The sequence below is a fragment of the Fringilla coelebs genome (assembly GCF_963513975.1).
Source record: "Fringilla coelebs genome assembly, chromosome: 7".
Lineage (NCBI taxonomy): Eukaryota > Metazoa > Chordata > Aves > Passeriformes > Fringillidae > Fringilla > Fringilla coelebs.
The window spans coordinates 984,419-1,002,977 of NC_140035.1; the positions used below are offsets into that span (position 1 = coordinate 984,419).

Genomic DNA, 18,559 nt, shown 5'->3' on the forward strand with positions numbered 1-18,559 from the left:
CTGGGGGTCCCAAAGGGCTGGGGGTCCCAAAGGACTGGGGCGCCTTTGGAGCGCACCCCGCGTCCTGCAGGGGTGGGCAGCGAGGGATGCTCCAGGGAGGCTCCCCGAGATGAGCAGGGCAGGGGAAATCCGGGCTGTGGGAATCGCTGTTCTGCTCCAGGTGAGCTCAGCTACGGCTGAGCTTCTCCGGGAGCCTTGGGGACCCGGCTGGAAGGGGACACCGGGCTGGCCCCGGGGCTGGGGGCTCCTGCCGTCCCCGGGAGCAGAGCCCACCCCGGGCTCCCCTCGCTGGGACGCCGGGCTCTTCCGAAGCTGCACCCAGTTCTGGATGGAACCAACCCCTCAAATCCCAGCCCAGAGCTGGGTTTGACCCCCCCAGGTGGTGCTGAACATCCACACCTGGGAATGCTCCCAAACCTCCGGGGCATTCCCCAAAATGCAGAAATGCCTGTGGGAATTGGGAAAATCAGGGAAGGAGATGCTCGTGGGTGGCTGCAGAGTGAAGGTTTCCTGCCATTAATTCCCAAAGTTATTCCTCATACAGCATGAAAAGCTCTGCTCTGGCAGCACTCTACTGAAGTGTCTCAAATGTGCATTTAATTTGGATTTAATAACACCATTTTTCCCTCGGAAAACTCCGTCAATTATTGAAAGCATTTCTTGAGGTTTAGCAATTATTTAAGAGGTACATTTACAGTAAAGTAATTAACTCAAATGGCATCGTTGTGGAAATGGTGTATTTCAAACAAATTTCAATATTTGTTCACCAGAGAAAATATTTTCTCCTGCTCTAATTTGATCATCTCACAGGCATTGTCTGGAAAAGTTTTTGGTCTCATTCAGCAGCTTGCTGGGGAGTTTTGAGAGTCCTGGGGATGTGATGCCAGGAAATTGTTTTAAAGGTGGGAATGGCTCCAGCTGGGTCCAGCCACTCATGGATTCTTCCCAAGCTGCTTGTTGGGTTTTCCTTAGAGAAAAAAATCAGGAGAAAGTCATGGGCTCTCAGATTGGTTTGGGTTGGAAGGACCTTAAAGCCCATCCCATCCCATTGATCCCATCCCATTGATCCCATCCCATCCCATCCCATTGATCCCATCCCATTGATCCCATCCCATCCCATTGATCCCATCCCATTGATCCCATCCCATCCCATTGATCCCATCCCATTCCATCACCTCCCACTGTCCCAGCCCTATCCAGCCTGGCCTTGGGCACTGCCAGGGATCCAGGGGCAGCCCCAGCTGCTCTGGCAATCCCAGCCCAGCCAGCAATTCCCAATCTCCCACCCATCCCTGCCCTCTGGCACTGGGAGCCATTCCCTGGCTCCTGTCCCTCTGTCCCTTGTCCCCAGTCCCTCTGCAGCTCTCCTGGAGCCCCTCCAGGCCCTGCCAGGGGCTCTGAGCTCTGCCTGGAGCCTTCCCTTCTCCAGGGGAACATTCCCAGCTCTCCCAGCCTGGCTCCAGAGGGGCTCCAGCCCTGGAACAGCTCCTGGCTCCTCTGGGCTCTGTCCCTTTCCTGCTCCTGGCTCTCCCAGGGCTGGGGCAGCTCTGCAGTTGGGGTCTCACAGATCCCCCTCCCTCCCTCGGGCCCCTCTGTGCAGGGACTTTGCTCTCCCAGCTCTGTTCCTCTTTCCCTGCCCTCTGTCCCCATTCCATCACCCCAATTTCCCTGCACTCTCCCTCCTCTCCTTTCCCTCTCCCTGGGCAGCAGCCCTGGCACAGCCTGGGCAAAGGAAACAAAACCTTGGATTTGTTTAATCCCAATAAGGACCCTTGGAGGCCCCAGGGAGGGGGACAGGAGGAGAGGCCCCTGGGGAAGCAGCCCTGAAGGGACCTGGGAGGGACATTAAAGGATCCCCCCCAGCACACGGGGCAGGGACATCCCCACATTTGTCACTAGCCCAGGAATTCCTCATCACTGCCCTGAATTAACCCTTCATTTCTCCTCCTCCTCCTCCCAGGCTCACTCTCAGGCACCTTCTGCTCATTTAGAAGGAGCTGTTCAGCCAGAATTAAATATGTGTCCAAGAAAGGGTCACCAGAGCTGCCTGGGACTGCATGGCTGGGGATGCTGAGCTCCCAGCTGGAATGTGAGGGCAGGCCCTGAGCTGCAGCTGCAGGGACACAGCCCCAGAGCTCAGGTGAGTGCTGGGACAAGCAGGTGAGGAAACCCAGCAATGCCTCTGGAATGGGGGCTGGGCTGGCCCAGGGGTGAAGCACGAGGAGTGTGTGCCCAGGGGACACAAACCTGGGGTGAACCCTGCTCAGAGTAACACAAAAATGGGGTGAACCCTGCCCAGGGAACACAAACCTGGGGTGAACCCTGGTCAGAGTAACACAAACCTGGGGTGAGGCCTGCAGGAGCCACCTGCCAGAGGCCACAAAGGGTTCCTGATCCATGGAAGGTGATGAGTTGGAGTGCTGGCTGCTGGGAATTTCAGACTTTCTGTGCTGGCAGGCACTGACCCCCAGGAGAACACTGCAATGACCTGAGGCCCTGGAGAAGCTTCCAGAATGGAATGATGGAACTGGGATTGTGGGTGTGGAGTTTGGATAGAAGTGTGTGAGATCACAGGGAGGGAAACTCAGAGTTTAAGGGTTTAGAATATAGGAAGGGATCTGGAGCAAGATGGAGGGTTTGGGGTGGAGGCTGCTCCTTCTCCTTTCTCCTTTCTCCTTTCTCCTTTCTCCTTTCTCCTTTCTCCTTTCTCCTTTCTCCTTTCTCCTTTCTCCTTTCTCCTTTCTCCTTTCTCCTTTCTCCTTCTCCTCCATGGGTTTGGGTGGTTTTGTGTAATCAATAACCAGGAACCAACAGTGATGGATGCAGGGCAGGGGAGCAGCACGGAGGGACCCTGGGGGCTGAGCCCACCCAGCACCCCAGCCTGGGAACTGCCTGCCCTTGGCCAAAAACATGGCAAAGCCCTGGCACTGCCTCTGTCCAGCTCGGGACTGGCTCTGTCCAGCTCGGGACTGGCTCTGTCCAGCTCGGGATTGGCTCTGTCCAGCTCGGGACTGGCTCTGTCCAGCTCGGGACTGGCCCTGAACCCCCGGCAGGGCTGGAGGCCAACATCCCCAAACAGCCCAGCCCCGACAGGCTGCTGCTCTCTAGGCAGAAAGGGAGGTTTGTTTTGTCACTTTAACATTCACAGATTCCTAAAAGTGACGGCGGGTGGGAGGGTGGCAGTGCCACCTCGCCAATGGCACTGGACAAACCAACCCTTCATCAACATTTTTTTCTTCCATAAAAGCATGCAGAACAATGAGTTATTTAGAGAAAGTGTGTGACAGAGCTCATTGTAAGAATGGAAGCATCCAAAGGCTCAGAGAATCTTAAAAACCCTGGTGACATCCCCCCAGGGCTGGAGAGCCGCGCTCAGAGCGCCCAGATCCCGGGCCAGGCTGTTCCCTGGTTCCCTTGGCTGCAGTTTTGGGTGGCTCTGGGCTGCTCCAGGACCCCAGGCCCCGCTCCCGGGGCTCCAGCCCAGCTCCCGGCGCTGCTCCCGGAGAGATCCCCTCGGGCGCTGCCCTGCACTATCGGCTGTGGGACGCTTCTGTCTCCCTGAACCTTGTGTCTCCCAGCAGGAACCCGCTCGGGGGGAATGCCACAGGGGTCCCAACAGGGATTTTCACGGAGCACGCCCGGGAGGAAGCGGCGCATCCCTGGAGGTGTCCCAGGCCAGGCTGTCCCCGCTGCATCCCCGCTGCGGGGAGCTCTAACCCCAGCCATGAGCCTCGGCCGCGCTCCTCCGCTATCGATCCTTCTTATCAATCATCGGCTCCGGCGGCAGCGGGACCGGCTCTGAGAGCGCCAGAGGGCAGGGAGGGACGGGAGACCTCCGCTATCGATCCTTCTTATCAGCGGGACCGGGCTCTGAGAGTGCCGGAGGGCAGGGAGGGACGGGAGAGCGGGAATTCCTGCCGAATGGAATTCCTGCCGAATGGAATTCCTGCCGAATGGAATTCCCGGAGCAGCTGCGGCTGCCCCTGGCAGTGCCCCAGGTTGGATACTGGGGCTTGGAGCAGCCTGGCACAGCGGGAGAGGTCCCCAGGGTGGCACTGGATAATTCTCAATGTCCCTTCCAGCCCAAGCCGTCCTGTGCCCTGCAATCATTCCTGTAAATCTCTGCTGCCTGGGTTTGTTCTGTCAGTCCTTGGAAGCCTCAGGGTTACCTGGCAGCAGAAATTGAATTGTTTGCAGGGTTTTCCCACCCAGGATTAATATAGACATAAATATAGACATAAATATAGACATAAATATAGACATAAATATAAATATAAATATAAATATAAATATAAATATAAATATAAATATAAATATAAATATAAATATAAATATAAATATAAATATAAATATACTATTAATGGCATAAATATAAATTTAAGAAAACTATTAATATGATATAAACATTAATATAAATATTATGTGTATAATATGTTATTTTATAAAATCCTATATATGTTATTTTTATATATTATATATAAAATATATAAAAATATATAAATATATATATAAGCTATTTGAAATATATAAGAATATATTTATAGAAATCATTCCCAGAACAGCCCACTCTGCCTTGGCAGGGACTCTGTCCCCTTGGAGTCCCCTCAGTGCCACGGGTGCATGGTGACAGTGATGATGGAATTCCTGGCTGGAGGAACCTGGCACTCAGTGCTGGATGTCCTGAGTTCCAGCAGCCCCAGAAGGAATTCCAGCAGCCCCTGGTGTGCTGGGGCTGGGATCTGTCCAGCCCTTCCAGGCTGGGTGTGGGGCTGGGATTCTCCTGGGCTGGGTCGGGTACCCTGAGCTCCAGAGCTGGGAATTCTGTGCCAGCCCTTGGAAACCTGGCCCTGGTGGGCAACTCCTTGGCACAACAAATAGCTTTGGTGGCTGTAGCTGAAAATCATGTTTGTTCTGCTGGAACAACTTAAAAACGGCACATTCCTCCCCCTAGGCGTTCACGTGTCCCAAAAATGGGATTTTTGTTCTACAGGCAGAGCTCAGAGCCCCTGGCAGGGCCTGGAGGGGCTCCAGGAGAGCTGCAGAGGGACTGGGGGGATTTGGAATGTCACTTCAAACGAAACCAATCTGTGATTCCAGACTTTCTAAAAAGCAAGGACAGTTCCTGTTCTCTGCAAACCACCCAGTTTCAGTTGAGTCCCTGTGGATTTGGCCCCACCAAGGCCCTCTGGCCTCACCAGGACCTGTCTGAGGGGTGGGAATCACATCTAACCCCAGGTAACTCCTTTCATCTAGGGCTGCCTTCAAGTTCTACATTTTTAGCTTTTCCTTGAAATTTAGCTGTGCTCCTCTAGAGCAGAAAAACAAACCCAAGGGAAGTCCCCCCATTCCCAGAGCCCCTGGGTGGCAAAAACATCCCCCAGGACACACCTGCCCCTAAGGCACCCGAGGCATGGCTTGGCTGTGGGGCGTTGGCCTCACCCCAGCTAAAGGTCAGTTTGCCTCCACTGCTGGAAGGAGCTGCAGCAGCTCTGAGTGCCCTGTGCTCCCTGGCAGCCCCCTTATCTGAGAGCTCAGGAGCAGCTCTGAGTGCCCTGTGCTCCCTGGCATCCCCCTTATCTGAGATCTCAGGGATCTGTGCCCATCACAGTCTCGGGGCTGGGCTATTTCTGGGTCCTTATCCCGTGCCAGCCCCGGGGTGGCAGCGAATGGGTGCCAGGGACGGGCACAGCAGAGGTGCCAGGGCAGCCAGGAGCACCCCCAGGGCCTGGCAGGGGCTCCAGCAGGGGTTCAGCAATTTGGGGTTCAGCAATTTGGGGCCGTTTCTTCCAGGGGGGATCTGTGTCCTGGCGTGGGGATATCCGAGGGAGGGACCTCATCCATCAGCTGATGAGCCCCAAGCCCAGCTCTGCTTTCCAGGTCCTGCAGGAGCTTCCAGCCACTCTCCAAAGGAATTTTGGGGGGACTGGAGGCTCTGCCTCCTCTGCCCTCAAGGCCAGCCTCCGTGGAAGGCTGCTCCAGCTCCCAGCCCCTTCCCTGGGCAACCCAGCCCCTTCCCTGGGCAATCAGACCCTTCCCTGAATCCAGCCCCTTCCCTGGGCAACCCAGACCCTTCCCTGACAAATCCAGCCCCTTCCCTGGGCAATCCAGACCCTTCCCTGGGCAATCCAGCCCCTTCCCTGAATCCAGCCCCTTCCCTGAATCCAGCCCCTTCCCTGGGCCATCCCAGACCCTTCCCTGAATCCAGCCCCTTCCCTGGGCAATCAGACCCTTCCCTGGGCAACCCAGCCCCCTTTCCTAAATCCAGACCCTTCCCTGGGCAACCCACCCTCTTCCCTGGGCAACCCACCCTCTTCCCTGGGCAACCCAGCCCCTTCCCTGGGCAATCCAGACCCTTCCCTGACAAATCCAGACCCTTCCCTGACAAATCCAGACCCTTCCCTGAATCCAGCCCCCTCCCTGGACAATCCCCAGTGCTGGGGGTGGCACAGTGCCCTCCCCTCTCCAGCCCCTTTGTCCCAAAACCAGGAGGTTCCCCTGGAGCTGCTCTGGCCCCAGAGGGCATTTTCAGGCGGATCCTTGGCTGGAAACCCCTTTAATGAGTTTATTTCCAGCAGGAGAGCAGGGATCCTGGGGAGCAGTGCCCAGCCCATGGCACAGTCCCACCCCAGCTCCCTTGTTCCAGGGCACTGCCCCATCCTGCTGGAATTCAGGGCAATCCACGGTGGGGAGATGGAACAGGCAATGCCAGAGGCACAGCAGGGCCCAGGGATGGGGCTGCTCATCCTGGCCCACCTGGAGCAGGGTGCTGGCACGGGAGGGGAGCAGAGCCGGCACCTCCACCCCAAACCCCAAAATGCTGGGATTGGGTCAGCTCTGCAGTGTGGGAGTCAGCCAAATATAGCTTTCTGTAGGGAGGAGTGTGGATGGCTCTCATCTGACTGTGCCCAAAATAACCTCCCCATGTGCTGAGCTGCATTTTCTGCCAGCAGCTGGAGCAGGGGTTTCACTGAGCACACTTGGGGTGCAGGGAACCCAAAGCTCCCCCCAGTGCCATGGGCAGGGCCACCCCCGGGTCCCAGCTGGCTCCAGAGCAGGGGGGATCCCCCAGGGCAGTCACAGGCACAGGCACAGCCCAGGGCCAGCAGGGTGGTACCTGTGAGCTGCCTCCTGCTAGCAAGGAAAGGATGGGTTTGGCTTTATGTTCTTAGAAGGCTAATTTAATTAGTTAAATAAATATGAATATTTAATTACCTAAATTATTCTATATAAGATAATATCTAATTTTATATATTATTTATATATAATTTATATATATATTATATATTATTTAAATTATTATATATAAATATAATATATAATATTATATATAATAAAATAAAAATATATAATATTATATATTATTTATATAAATATATAATTATATAATATATAGTATATATAATAATTAAAATATATATAATTATACTTTATATATAAATAATATATAATTATATCTATTATTTATATATAAATAATATGTATAATTATATAAATGATAATATATTATTATAAAATTAAATATTGAATTTATTATTTTTTATTCATATTATATTCAAGAATACTAAACTAATCTAAAAACACAGAAAGGATATGGATAGAAGGTTAGAAAGATGCTAATGAAAAACTCCTGACTTTTTTTTTTAAACTCTGACACAGCTTGGCCATTATTGGCCAATAAGCAAAAGCAATTGACATGGAACCAATGAAACAATTACCTGCTGAACAAACAGTCTCTAAACCACATTTGAAAGCAGTAAAACACAAGAGGAATAAACGAGATAATATTGTTTTCCTTTCTCTCTGAAGTTTCTCAGCTTCCCAAGAGAAGAAATCTTAGCAAAGAGATTTTTCCAACAAGTACAACAGCAACACAGGAGTGCTCCAGAACCCTTTGGATCCTGGGGAAGGACAAAATCCCGTGGGAAGGACAAAAGGGAAGCTCCAGCTCTGTTTCCGTGCCACGAGGGTGGCAGATGGCGCTGCTTTTGTGCCTCCCCCTCTGCCAATGTTTAATTACAGCCCAGAAATAGCTGCCTCCATGGCTCGGGGTCAGCTGCTCCCCTGCACCTGGGACAGCCAGGGAGAACAAAACCAGCTTTTTGTGCCCCCTTCCCTGCAGGAAAACCCCCAGGAATGGTGGCAGAGCCTTTCAGAGGGGTGGGTTCTGTCAGGTTTGTGTTTTACCCTGAGTTTTCTCTCCTTTCCTGCAGGAAAAAACCCAGGAATGGTGGCAGAGTCTCTCAGAGAGGGGAGCTCTGTCAGGTTTGTGCTTTACCCTGAGTTTTCTCCCCTTCCCTGCAGGAAAACCCCAGGAGTGGTGGCAGACCTCTCAGAGGGGTGGGATCTGCCAGGTCTGTGCTTTACCCTGAGTTTTCTCCCCTTCCCTGCAGGAAAAACCCCAGGAATGGTGGCAGACCTCTCAAGGGAGGTTGTTCTGTCAGGTCTGTGTTTTACCCTGGTTTCTCAGCCCCCTGGGGGATTCAGTGGTGCTGGAAGGGCTGTTCCCTCTGGGGAGTGTTTGTTACACAGAAAAATTGCAGCTTTTCAGTCCCATCCCTGGAGGTGCTGCCGGGCAGTGCCCCAGGCCGGCCTGGCCGTGCTCTGGAGCAGCCTGGGGCACTGGGAGCTGTCCTGCCCGTGGGATGGGGTGGGATTCAAGGTCCCTTCCAGCCCAACCATTCCAGGATTCTGGTTTGATGAAACAATGGCTGGGCCTGAGCATCCCTGGGCCTTCCCTGGGAACAGCCCCTGTGGGAAAGGAGAAAGGAGAGCAGCTGGGTGTGAACCCGGCCATCAAACACCTCCTGCTCTGCCTCCACCCCATGCAAATGGGATCCCCCCTCTTCCCTGAGCTGAGCCCCCATTCCAATGGCTGCAGCACCCAAAGCTTGGCTTTGGGAGTGGGAGCTGCAGCCTGGAGCCTGGCTTTGGAGGGAATCCTAACTGAGAGCTTCCCCACACCCCCAGCCGCGGGGGGACGTGGATTTCCTCAGGGAAAAGCAGCTCCAAACCTGGGGATGGGGCAGGGCAGGAGGGTGGGAGCAGATCCCAGGAACGTGCCAGGCTTGGATTCTGCTCCTGCTGCCTGTGTCGTTCCCTGTCCCTCCATCCCTTGTCCCCAGGCCCTCTCAGGCTCTCCTGGAGCCCCTCTGGGTCCTGGAAGGGCTCGGAGGTTTCCCTGGATCCTTCCCTTCTCCAGAGGAACACTCCCAGCTCTCCCAGCCCGGCTCCCTTTGGGAGCTGCTCCAACCAGCAAGGGCACCCAGTTTTCCATCGGGATATCCAGCAGAACAACCTCTCCCCGATCGGGGTGTGATTGATGGTCGCTTTTCCCGGGAGAAGCGCGGTGAATTGCCTCATTAGCGCGTTTGCAGCGCTAATTGCAGATGGGCAGGCACAGCCCCACCCGTGCCCGGAAACCCCTTTAATATTTTAATTATGGGAAACCCCTTTAATATTTAAATTATGGGAAACCCCTTTAATATTTTAATTATGGAAAATCCCTTTAATATTTTAATTATGGAAAATCTCTTTAATATTTTAATTATGGGAAATCCCTTTAATATTTTAATTATGGAAAATCCCTTTAATATTTTAATTATGGAAAATCAGTTTTGATAGGACTTGGAAGAGCTTTGGGAGGGTTCACCATCCCTGGCAGTGCCCAAGGCCAGGCTGGACAGGGCTTGGAGCAGCCTGGCACAGTGGGAAGGAGGTGTCCCTGCCCATGTAGCACTGGGTGGGATTTAAGGTCCTTTCCACCCCCAACCATCCTGAGGTTTTAGAATTCTATGGAATGTGTATGGATAAATTTTCCCTGTTTATTTAAGATTTTGGTGGGACTGACCCCAAAGTCCAGCTGGGACTGAGAACACCTCCTGGAACAATCTCACTTCCATTTTCAGTCATGCTGTCTCCCAAATATCTGGGAACCTCAGGAACCCTTTTCAGAGGAGGAGGAGCAAACCATCAGCAGCTGGTTTCCTTCCCCTGGAAGGGGAGGGTGAGGCTGGAGCAAATGGAATGAAGGAAATCCCAATGCCCTGGGGATCCCTTCCCTGGAAAACCAGTGTTCCCTGGGCCTCTGAGCTGGGGGATAATTTCCCTGCTGGCAGGGATCACCTCCCACACTCCTGGGGAAGCTGGGCTCTGCAGCTCCCAGGGTTTGGAAGCCCCAGAGTGTCACCAGGCCACAGGCAGCATCCCCACAGGATGCTCCTCTTCCTCAGCCCGTGGAATCGGGGATCCTGAGCAGCCTTGGAGAGGGCCAAGGCTAACAGAGAGGTGAAATATGGGATCTGTCAGGAGTTTAATTACAGAGAGAACGATTCTAGCCCCTCAGCTCATTTAAAGCACAGCTCAGGAGGCTCTTCTCTCCTCACAGGTAATTATCCAAGCTTTCCCTGCACATATTCCCAAGGAAAAGCAGAGTGAGCTCATCCATCACCTGGTTAATGCCAGGGCTGGTGATAAACAGGAGCAAGGAGTTATCAGGGTGAAATGGGATTGGGATCTTCTCAGCTCCCTCAGCACAAGAGGAGCTTTTCCCAAACCAACCCCAAAGTAGAAAGATTTTAACTTATTAAACAATTAATAATAAAATTTAATTAATTGGATAATTAATTTCATTTCAAGACTTAAATATTTAAATAATTAAATAATCTCTTCCCAGTGCAGAGAGGAAGAACAAACCCTCCCAGGGCACAGATGAACATCCAGCATTTCACTGAGGCTTCCCTGGGCTCTGTGTCCCTGCTGGCTGCCCCTCCTTGGGGCTGATGAATCTGGGCTGAGACTCCTCAGGGAGCTGCTGGAGAGGGAAAAGGGGCACAGCAGGGCTGCTGCTCCTGCCACAGAGCACCTGGACTGTGCCAGAGCCTGGGCTGGGGCCAGAGCAGAGCCCAGGCTGCTCCAGGAGGGCACAACAGCCTGGGCTGGCAGCTGGCAGCACACACGCTTTGCTCTGTGTCCCTGCCTCCCATTTCGGGGCAGAAAAAGCCAATTAAAGGGGCAGAGAAAGCCCAGTTTAAGGGGAACAAAAAGCCCAATTAAAGGGGAACAAAAAGCCCAATTAAAGGGGAACAAAAAGCCCAATTAAAGGTGCCTCCAAGCACGGCTGGAAGGTTCCCTTCCCTGCCCATGGAGGGGGTGAAAGGAGATGGGTTTAACATCCTTTCCAACCCAATCCAGTCTGGGATAGAGGGCAAAAAGGGTCCTTAAAGCCCACAGCTGCATCCCTGCTGTGGCAGGGGTGGGATGGGCTGGAACCCCCAGGTTCTCCCTCAGCTCCTTCCCACCCTGTGTGTCCAGTGAAATTGGTCCAGTGGGACCCTCAGTGACCCAGCCCCTGCAGCTCTGGGATCTCCACCCCAGGCAGGGCTGCTCCAGGGGGGCTGCAGCTCCACATCCCAATGCCCACGGCCCCAGGACCCCCAGCCCAGCCCAGGGGGGCTGCAGCTCCACATCCCAGTCCCCAGGACCCCCAGCCCAGGGGGGCTGCAGCTCCACATCCCAGTCCCAGGACCCCCAGCCCAGCCCGGGGGGCTGCAGCTCCACATCCCAATGCCCATGGCCGCAGGACCCCCAGCCCAGCCCAGCCCAGGGGGGGCTGCAGCTCCAGGAGAGCCCACCCTGGCACCCCCTGGATCCCAATCCCTGGCAGCTCTGAGGAGCAGGGCTATATTTAGGGTGCATTATGTGCATTATGGATGAGGGCACACGTCACAGCAGCCCTAACACGGAAAGGCACTCGCAGTGCTGCTCTCCTGAGGGAACAGGGCTTGGCTCCTTTCTCCAGCCTTCATCCATATGCAAAGCCCCTCTCTGGAGGTGGAAACCTTTTATGCTCATCCATAGATAATGAGGGACAGAGTTATAAATACCTGATGGTGTTTAGCTCTTTCACAAGTTCCCGGTTTAGCTCTTCTCAGGGCTTGGATTTTCTCCTGGCAGTCCTATCCCAGCCTGTTCTCCCTGGAGAGAACACTTGGAGACAGGAAAGTGTTTCATTAATGACTTGTGGGCTCAGGAGGAGTGCTCAGAAGGCTGTTTAATTGGTGTATCCACACCGAGGGGCTGGCAGCAGAGGCCAGAACAGCTGAGTCACTCAGGAACGTTTCGTGGAGCAGAATGAAGCTATGGCCCGGCAGGAAAAGGATCTCAGGAAAAGTGCAAACCCCTGCCCTGCTCCAAGGTGCAGTTCATAAATCAGCTTCCCACAGAGTTCCTGATCCCAGCTGCGGTTGGTGGCCATCCAAACAGCGCATCCCACCAGGGATGATTTGTGTCTTGCTTCACTCTTTGCCCTGCCCCATTTAGGGTATCTGTGTGCCCCTCCCCATTTAGGATTTCTGTGTGCCCTTCCCCCTGTAGGGTTTCTGTGTGCCGTTCCCCATTTAGGGTTTCTGTGCCCTTCCCCATTCAGGGTTTCTGTGTGCCCTGCCCCATTTAGGGTTTCTGTGTGCCCTGCCCCATTTAGGGTTTCTGTGCTTCCCCCTGTAGGGTTTCTGTGTGCCCTTCCCCCTGTAGGGTTTCTGTGTGCCCTTCCCCCTGTAGGGTTTCTGTGTGCCCTTCCCCATTTAGGATTTCTGTGTGCCCTTCCCCCTGTAGGGTTTCTCTGCCCTTCCCCATTTAGGGTTTCTGTGTGCCCTTCCCCATTTAGGGTTCCTGTGTGCCCTTCCTCATTTAGGGTTTTTGTGCCTTCCCCCTTTAGAATTTCTGTGTGCCCTTCCCCATTTAGGGTTTCTGTGTGCCCTTCCCCATTTAGGGTTTCTGTGTACCCTTCCCCATTTAAGGTTTCTCTGCCCTTCCCCATTTAAGGTTTCTCTGCCCTTCCCCATTTAGGGTTTCTGTGCCTTCCCCATTTAGGGTTTCTGTGCCTTCCCCCTTTAGAATTTCTGTGTGCCCTTCCCCATTTAGGATTTCTGTGTGCCCTTCCCCATTTAGGGTTTCTCTACCCTTCCCCATTTAGGGTTTCTCTGTCCTTCCCCATTTAGGGTTTCTCTACCCTTCCTCATTTAGGGTTTCTGTGCCTTCCCCCTGTAGGGTTTGTGTTTTGAGGCTCCCAACCGCCTGCAGAGGCTGCACAGAGCTCAGCTCAGACCCTGAACTGCTATTTACCCTGGGCACAGCCACTTTGCCGTTGAAAAATGCAGGTAATGGATGCTGGAGAGGAAATTGGGATTTTTTTTTCCCTGGGTGTACAGGGCTATTATCCTTTAAATTAAAACCAGCCAGTTCCAGCTAATGAGCTCCAGCCCACCCCATGTGCAAGATGAACTCTTGCTAGATAGAGAGCTTTGGTTAATCTTGTAATTATCAGATGAATAAAATGATTCCTAACAGCCTGTAATTTCGTGGTCAAGCAGATAATTGCCAGCCCTGCACAAAGGAGAGAAAATCTGCCCTGGTGGAAATGAGCTCTGGCCCCCAGCTCCAGCCTGGCTGCCCTGCAGGGCTCTGGGGAAGCTCTGGGGGTGACCTCAGAGCTGGGCTGTGCCTCTGCTCCAGGCTGAGCCCCTTCCCAGCTCCCTCAGGGATGCTCCAGCTCCTTCCCAGCTCCCTCAGCTGCTCCAGGTATTTCTGGTTTGGGGGAGGGGAAAAAAAATCCTTAGATTTGGTAATTCCTAAAAACACATTGCCCTCAAAGTTTTGACAACTGGAAATAGAAAACCAGCAAAAAACTGAGAGTGGAGTCTGAGAATTGAGTCATTTGGTGCTCTGGGCTGGGCAGGGGGCACAGGATGGGTTTGAAATCCCTCCAGGATGGGTTTGATGATCCTGGAGGGCTTTTCCAGCCTCAGGGATTCTGGAATTTGGTGGTGCCAGGGCTGCTGGGTGTGAGCTCAGCAGTGGCTCCAGCCTGGCTCTCCCAGCAGATCCCAGCCCTTCCTGGGGTGGACATCTCACCCTTCTGAGCTCTGCAGCTTTGCCTCCTCCTCGTTCCAAGCCAAATCTGAAATCCCTGCTGTTCAGGAGCTGCTGGAGTTTTATTTTCCCTTGCACTCTGTGCTTTGACCCAGCTGCTTTGGGTTTCATTAAGCAACTGCTGACTTTCCCCTTATTAACATTTGCTGCTGCTTATAAATAAGGAACGAGGTTCTAATAATAATCACTTTCTTTGCCTAATTAAGGCACTTTCATTTGAGGACTGCTGAGTGTTTTTCTGCTTCCTGGTTTGTTTTTTAACACCTTGCCTTAATGATCCTGGAGTTTGAGGGATGGCCCTTTGGAAGAGGAGCTTTCCTGGACAAGCCAGGGGCTCTCTGGGGGCCAGGAGTGGTGGCAGTGACCCAGGGCTCTTCCAGCAATGACCTCAGGTGTCCCCAGCGAGGTTCCCAGGGAATGTCCTGTGAGCCAGGCAGGCAATCACAGTGAATCCCAATTCCAAGGGCAGCTCCCTGTTCCTCACCAACAGCCTGGGGAAGGGCAGAGCAGGAACAAATGGATCCATCCTGGGGGGATCAGGCTGAGCAATGGGAGCAGAGCAAGGCTGGAGCTTTGCCTGCTGTCTCTGACAGCCCTTCCCACCTTACTGAATGTCATTCCCTTTAAAACCTTGTTTCAAAATGCACCGGCCTCAGAAATAGAGAGAGCTTTAAGGTGACATTTTTGTACATCTCTGCACAAACACCCAGGGAGCAATGGCAGGAGTTAACACTGAAAGGAACAGTGGATTTGTCTTTCCAAACCAGCTCGGGGTCTGCTGGTAGGTAAAACCAGCACTGGGAGAGAAAAGAAACAGTGGGGGGATTCCACTGATGGGTGAATGGAAAAAGAGATTTGCTTGTACAAATAAACTGCAGGTTGGCTGGTAAATGAAATCAGACATCGAGAGATGAAAGAAAGGCCGGTGACTGGGGACTTGTTTGGGATTGCTGGCCCCTTTGGGGAGCTCTAATTGTGCCTTTGGAAGGACCAAAATACCCCTCCCTCCCCACCCAGGGGTACTGGGCACTCTCTCTCCAAAGTGACTCAGCTCCAGAAATGTTTTTGGATGGTTTTCTATTTCCAGCTGTCAAAACTTTTAGGGAAATGTGTTTTTAGGAATGACCAAATCTAGGGATTTTCTGCCCTCCCAAAAGAGAAATACCTGGATCAGCTGAGGGAGCTGGGCAGGGGCTCAGCCTGGAGCAAAGGAGGATCCCCAGGGATCTTTTCCCTCTCTGGAATTCCCTGCCAGGAGGGCACAGCCGGGGGGTCGGGCTGTGCTCCAGGGAACAGGGACAGGAGCAGAGGGAACGGCCCCAGGCTGGCCCAGGGCAGCTCAGGGTGGATTTTGGGATATTGGAGATTGGATTTTGGGAACATTTCTTGCCCATCCCAGCAAATTTCCACTTTGCTCCGCCTGGACCCCGAGGAGCCTGGGAATGCTGAGTGCAAACCCCTCCTGCCCTTTTCCAGAAGGATCCATGGCACCCAGCCTGTCCTACCAGAGCCCCAGGGCAGGTGCCCTTCCCTGCCCACCTGCTCCAAGGTGCGTGGATCGGCTAAAAAAAGCTCCTTAATTAAACATTCCCACCTGTGCCAGATGGAGCCGGGCTTCCCGGGGCTGGGAGGGATTTGGGCACCTGGGAAGGGACAGAGGCACTGCCAGCCCTGCCCTGGGAGGGATTTGGGTACCTGGGAAGGGACAGAGGCACTGCCAGCCCTGCTCTGGTGGGGATTTGGGTACCTGGGAAGGGACAGAGGCACTGCCAGCCCTGCTCTGGTGGGGATTTGGGCACCTGGGAAGGGACAGAGGCACTGCCAGCCCTGCTCTGGTGGGGATTTGGGCACCCGGGAAGGGACAGAGGCACTGCCAGCTCTGCTCTGGTGGGGATTTGGGCACCTGGGAAGGGACAGAGGCACTGCCAGCCCTGCTCTGGTGGGGATTTGGGCACCTGGGAAGGGACAGAGGCACTGCCAGCCCTGCCCTGGGAGGGATTTGGGCACCTGGGAAGGGACAGAGGCACTGCCAGCTCTGCCCTGGGAGGGATTTGGGCACCTGGGAAGGGACAGAGGCAGGAGGGGTGACAGCAGAGGCTTTAAAGGGAGATTTTCGGGGAAGGGGCTGGGAATGCTGCTTTGCCGGGCTGAGGGGGTGGAAGAAGGGCTTCCCAAGCCCTCTGCAATGGCTCCGGGAGCTGCAGCCGCTCGGGGAATGCGGAGATGCCCTTTCCAGGCAAGGTTGTTTCCATGGCAACCGGACGGGATCTCCGGGACCGGGAACGGCTCCGCTGCCAGCGCCGGGAATTCTGCTCTGCTCCTTTCCCCGACACAGCAGAGCGGGGCCGGGGCTGGGAATGACCCCGCAGCTCCAGAACTCTCCTCCCACACACCCTGGCCCTTGGCCCGTGGGGGAATTGCAGGAATTTCGGATGGAAAAGCTGCGGCCCCATCCCAGCCTGATGGGCAGCAGGGCTTGAGTGTCTGCTGCACCTTGCCATGGAATTACTGTGGAATAGCCTGGGAGAGCTGGGAATGCTCCCCTGGAGAAGGGAAGGCTCCAGGCAGAGCTCAGAGCCCCTGGCAGGGCCTGGAGGGGCTCCAGGAGAGCTGCAGAGGGACTGGGGACAAGGGACAGAGGGACAGGAGCCAGGGAATGGCTCCCAGTGCCAGAGGGCAGGGATGGATGGGGGACTGGGAACTGGGAATTCCTGGCTGGGCTGGGATTGCCAGAGCAGCTGTGGCTGCCCCTGGATCCCTGGCAGCGCCCAAGGCCAGGCTGGATGGGGCTGGAGCAGCCTGGGACAGTGGGAGGTGTGGGATTGGATTTAGGATCCCTCCCAACCCAAACCATTTATGGATTCATCCATTTTCCCAGTGCCAGAAATCCCTGCTCCCTCCAGCTGCAAATCTCAGCCCCTGTGGTTGTCCCTGCCCATTCCAGCCTTCAGAACACCCTGGGGCCATTTCACCAGAGCTGGACCGAAATCCTGCAGCATCCCTGGGGATTCCTGAAAACCCCTGGCAATTCCTGCCCCATCCCTGGAGATTCCTGAAAACCCCTGGCAACTCCTGCCCCATCCCTGGGGATTCCTGAAAACCCCTGGCAACTCCTGCCCCATCCCTGGAGATTCCTGAAAACCCCTGGCAATTCCTGCAGCATCCCTGGGGATTCCTGAAAACCCCTGGCAATTCCTGCCCCATCCCTGGGGATTCCTGAAAACCTCTGGCAATTCCTGCCCCATCCCTGGGGATTCCTGAAAACCCCTGGCAGCTCCTGCAGCATCCCTGGGGATTCCTGAAAACCCCTGGCAGCTCCTGCCCCATCCCTGGTGATTCCTGAAAACCCCTGGCAGCTCCTGCCCCATCCCTGGGGATTCCTGAAAACCCCTGGCAGCTCCTGCCCCATCCCTGGTGATTCCTAGCTCCTTGCCGGTAGTTTTGTGGTTTTGTTCCCCAGATGGTCCCAAACAGGTGGCAAAGCTCTGCTGGCTGCAGGTGGGCGCTGGATGTGCAGGGGAAGGGCAGGCACTCATTAAAGGGCACATCCTGTGATTGGTCGGAGCTAATTAGTGGGAGCTGTATCCCCGTGGGCAGCCCGCACAGAACTGTGGCATTTATTGTCCCTTACAGAAGGATTTTAATGATGTTTTGGGTGTGTGGCAGCACCACAGTGACCCCCACGCTGCCTCCTCAGTTCTTTTTTAAACAATAATCTGAATTATGGCCACAGCAACTCCTGGCTCCCAAACCTTGGCTGCAGAAAAAACACTTCCCTCCTGCCCGTGGCTTTTGAAATATGCTTGAAGCGGGGTTGCTGAAGTGCTGCCCGTAAACCACATCCCATCCCTGCCAGGGAACTGGGGCTCCGGAGCCATTCCCTGACAAATGGCTGTGACTGCATCCCCCAGGGGAGACTTTATGGCCTGAAAAGGAGGTGAATCACCTGCAGATCCCTGCTGAGCCTCAGCCAGGCTCTGGAAGCTCGGGAAGTAAATCTTTCCCGAAGAGCAGGATTTGGGTGTCTGCAGGAGCCGGGAGCTCCCACGGTTCAAGCCCCGCTCTGTGCCAGTCTGAGCTCAGATGATTTGGGGAATTGCAGGTGGCAGAGGTGGGTTTGTCTCGGGCTGGGTTTCCTCTCCCGTTCCAGACTGGGCTCAGATGATTTGGGGAATTGCAGGTGGCAGAGGTGGGTTTGTCTCAGGCTGGGTTTCCTCTCCTGTCCCAGATTGGGCTCAGATGATTTGGGGAATTGCAGGTGGCAGAGGTGGGTTTGTCTCGGGCTGGGTTTCCTCTCCCGTTCCAGACTCAATGGCCTTGAACTGCCAGGTGGGGCTGGGTGGGAGATTGGGAATTCCTGGCTGGAATGGCATTCCCAGCCCAGCTGGGGCTGCCCCTGGATCCCTGGCAGTGCCCAAGGCCAGGCTGCTCCAGCCTGGAACAGTGGGAGGTGCTGGGGTTGGAAGGGGTTGAGGTTTAAGGATCTTTTCAACCCAGACCGGTCTGGGATTCCACACAGGTTTTTTGGTGATATTTTGGGATTTTGGGGGTACATGCATTTTCGGTGGTGGTCACAGCCAGTGCTACTCTCCATCCCTGGGCTCTAATTCCAGTGAGTCCCAGGGGAGTCTCC

General features: G+C 54.3%; 1 long non-coding RNA gene across 1 annotated transcript; it reads right to left on the reverse strand.

Annotated features, from left to right (window-relative positions):
• Window positions 1-756: 756 nt before the first annotated feature.
• LOC311155677 lies at window positions 757-12,053 on the reverse strand. The gene is made up of 3 exons (XR_014616292.1): window positions 11,883-12,053; window positions 9,848-9,943; window positions 757-967 (listed from the first exon to the last, which is right to left on the reverse strand). It is a non-coding gene; the product is annotated as an uncharacterized lncRNA (long non-coding RNA).
• Window positions 12,054-18,559: the final 6,506 nt, after the last annotated feature.